Below are 4478 nucleotides of genomic sequence, written 5' to 3'. Positions count from 1 at the left end.
TTCAAATCACATGTGGTCTGCATACTTGTCAATGACAAGAAGTGAAGTCTAGTGACTATCAGTTTTTATATTACTAAAATACCAAGTGCCCAGGCCTCTTCTACTGAAATCATATGCACTTTGGACAAAGCTAGATCCTCGTCAGTTAAAACACACTGAAAATCCTAAGTGATTCATGATTAGATCAAGATTAAAATATTCCAAATCCCAAGTATCCAAAACACACAATCTAAACCAACAAGCACTTACGAAAGTGATTTAGATTGTTTGTTTTTCGGAATAAACAATAAATCGACACAAATGATTTTTACGTGGAAAAAACCACAATTGAAGAACCTTCAATTGTAATAAAAAACCACGGGCGAAACGCCACTAATCAATCCACTACTAAAGTAAGAAAGATTACAAAGATAACACACAAATTACCCGACTCAGTCAATTTGTCTTTGAATCTTCTGTAACTCTTTCACCACGCCTTCGTCTCGGAACTGATCATTCCTGAAGTTGAATCCACAACTTCACTTGTCGAATGAACGACTACGTACAGAATCAAACTCCTTTTGATACTCTACGCTTGAATCTTCGGAATCCACTGAAGAGATCTCTCTTTTGAATTCAAAGTAACCAACTCCTTGATGTATGTATCTTAGATCATGATTGAAGAACTCTTCTCAAAACATCAAGGAAAACTCACAAAAAACCTCAGAAGAACCCTCCCAACAAAACCCTAGGACTCTTGATATCCACCGAAGAGATCTCTCTTTTGAATTCAAAGTAACCAACTCCTTGATGTATGTATCTTAGATCATGATTGAAGAACTCTTCTCAAAACATCAAGGAAAACTCACAAAAAACCTCAGAAGAACCCTCCCAACAAAACCCTAGGACTCTTGAATAAGATCTAAGAAAAGTAGTCCTAAAAACAATCTAAACATATATAAATAGGATTCCTGAGTCCGCGATCTCCGCTCGAGCGTCCAACATCCCGCTCGAGCGTCTTTAGCAAAATCTGCGTGCGACAAAACAGAGTTATGCTCGAGCGCTTGATAACCCGCTCGAGCGCGAAATCATGCCTTCCAGTATTTTTACAGACCTGTCAAAATACTGATAGACTACAATATCCGCTCGAGCGCCAATGGTCCCGCTCAAGCGGGAAGAACAAAAACACAGGAAAATTACAACTTGTTCAACACAAATTTTTGTACTCGGATTTGACAATCAAGGGACCTAACAATCTCCCCCTTTGTCAATTCCCGGACAAAACCTTTCTAAACAAATATCCTAAAACACACGCACTAGACAGGATTAATAAAAAAAAAAAAACGACTCGAAAAAACTCTATTATCCAACAATCTTGCCCTGTGATCAATCAATCCATCCATCCAACTTCATTCAAAATTCACCTGTGAAATACCGAGCAACAAACCAGAAAAACAAAACTTGTGGAACTGTATAAGAAGATACCAAAACATACATAAAAAGAGAACCATGATACAGTATCCACCAACAACAATAACCAACCTATCCGAATATCAACAAAGTATCCAACATATCCAAACATGAACAAAATATCCATAGGAACAAAATATCTATCTAAGACCAAAATATATCAAAAAAAAAAAAAAAAAAAATATACCACCAAGATCACCATCACCAATATATCAAAAACAAATATACCACCAAGATACCACCAAGATCACCATCACCGATGATGTATCTCCCCCTTTTTGACCGGGAATCAAGAACGCAATGAATCATGCACCAGGGGGAGGCGGTGGCTGCTGAAGCTGAAGTAATGAAATGAGGTGGGCCAGCTGAGAAGTAGTGTGGACGGCAGTCTGCTCCAACTGACCAAGGCGACCATCAAACGCATCGAAGCGTGCATCCAGAAGGTCCAATCGCCGGGTCATAGCCTCCTCAAAATGCTGAAGCTGATCATGAAAAGCGCGAGGTGGAACAGGGGGAATAACATTCTCCTCACCCCCGGCTGCTGCAGCGTCAAACTCAGCCTCCTCAGCTAGGCCAGCAGTGGTACCTGCAGAAGCATCAGCCCGAGAAGACTCCCCCTTAACATGAGCCCGACTTTGAGAAACAGTTTTCTTTGTGAAAGGTCGTGAGGGAAAGGCAAACTCATCATCTTCTAACACTCGAACCCTAAGTTCAGTCAAAAGACGGTTGATCAAACACCCATAAGGAAGGCCTAACTGTTTATTCCCAGAAACTCCTATCATTTTCCTAATAATCAGGGTAGCTAGATCAATAGACATGTGACGGGCGATACAAAACAAAACAAAACCTTGGTCTTGATTAATTTCGGAGGAGTGAGTGGTCACAAGGATGTTTGCACAAACAATCAGATTAAGCAGTCTAAACTCTGGAAGAAGTTCAAACTGTTTAATCAAAGCGCCCGTAGGCCAAGGACGGGAAGAACCACATAACACCTCAGTCACATTATTGAAATCATAGGTAGGACGGCCTGGAACAGGAAAAGGATAGTGTTGAGGGTACACTTGATCAGTTTTAAGAAGATGGCGAATGAGAGCAGGTATGACAGAAATGGATTTGGACCGAACCCAAGTAGTGAATGAAGGCTCAAAGTCACTAATTTGCTCAATATTGCAGTAAAATTCTCGGACCCAGTCGAGATTTTGACGCCCAGAAAACGACAATACCAAATCACCACCTAGAGGATCAAACAATGGACGGATAGGGATTGACTCGAAAGTGTTAGGCTGGACAGTCCGTTCTAGGTGAACAGTGCGAGCCTTAAAAGATTTATGGAGCAACTTGTCTTGCTTAGCAGTCTGAAATCTCTCAGAATTAAAGGTAGGGCGAGACACTGTCGCCTTTCGGCGTTTAGGGGCGGACATGATGAGATGAGAGATGACTAAAACCCGAAATCCCAACAAAGCCAAAAAGAAACCAAACCCGAAAAACAAAACAGGCACAAGACAGAGAGCATTAGTAACATTAAACGCATAATGCATAATCATGAAGGACAAATATCAATGATATCATTTCAGAAACATGGAGGACAAATATCAATGAAATGCAGAATGCAAAAATGTGCATAATGGCAATGGCAGAATATCAATGACCTAGGGACACAAACAAGAAATGCCTCAAGCATGTGGAATACAGAACAATGCAAAAAGGTGGACGCATCTTGAGGTCAAAACAGTTGCTCAAACTTGCAGCACAACCACAAATACCTCAAGCATGTGGAATACAGAACCCTATGATGAATGGACAACACAGACTCCATACACACAAGCAAGAAATGCAGCATGAGAAAGACAGGACGATGTAGTGAAAGTGTGTGAGAGAAAGGGGAAAAAAATGAAATACAAAAAACCCAAAAACCCGAAATACAACCCTCAAATGTGCCGAAATATCAAACAAAACAGAGGAGAGGAGAGGGGAAAACCTACCAAAGGTGAAATCGGCAAGGAAGAGGAAGAAGGAAGGTGAGATCGACCACGCAAAGCCCACGAGCCAAACCCTAGGTCGGAGAAACTGAAGAGGAGGGAAAAAAATGACCTGAAGAGTCGAGGGAGGGAGTTTTATACAAAATAGGTCCGCTCGAGCGTAGGAAGGAACGCTCGAGCATTAGTCAAGGCAAGCTGATACCCACTCGAGCTCGAAGAAAGACGCTCGAGCGCAAAAATATCTCTCTCAGAACTGTAAAGCAAAGAGCAAAGTACTGCAAGGCGAAAAAACATGCTCGAGCGTGGAAATATCCGCTCGAGTGGGGAAAAACATTTTTTTTTTAAATAAAACAAGAAACTCAATATCTAGAAGAAACCTGGGGCAAAAGTAGATGATCACATTTAGCCAAAATTGACGACGAAGATGAAATAATCCGCAATTCATGAATTCCGTAAACTTGCAAATTTTTTAAAAAAATGACACTGGAAATCATGAGCAAGGCAGATAAAATATAATCAATGATCATAAGCTACATGAGAATGTACAACTCAAAATCCAACATGAGAGCTCACAAAAGAAAGTGTGTGTGTGCAATCCATGAGCGGTCACTGAGCTACAGTTAGTCCTAGTAGTGATCGGATGGCTGGACCTCCATCAAGAGTAACTCAACAGTACAGAGAAAAGTCAAACCACTAGGAATCACGGGGTATTTGTTGAGTAAATGCGGAGGCTCCCCCTCAATCAATGAGTCCTTTTTTTTTTTTTTTTTTTTTTTAACATTTTCTTTCTTGTGGGCACTCACTGGTGGCATTCACTCTCAAGAGTATGGAAACCAAACCAGAGAAGAATGAAATCATAAAGGATGGCCTGGTTGGTGCCTCTGAGGTAGCCTTTTCCTAATGCCCGGACTTCAAAGAACTGAGGGAGAAACCGTGGAAGTGAAAAACAGATGGTAGATGGTTAAGAGACTCAACATCACCCATGATATGCTAGTATCGGTCAATTCCACTGTAAAAGTATAAGAAACACTGTTAGTGGTTCATAGAGAA

Source organism: Camellia sinensis, chromosome 12, assembly GCF_055761805.1.
Source record: "Camellia sinensis isolate YWXY chromosome 12, ASM5576180v1, whole genome shotgun sequence".
NCBI lineage: Eukaryota > Viridiplantae > Streptophyta > Magnoliopsida > Ericales > Theaceae > Camellia > Camellia sinensis.
The sequence above is the reverse complement of the archived record's forward strand: the minus strand, read 5'-3'. Positions refer to the sequence as shown.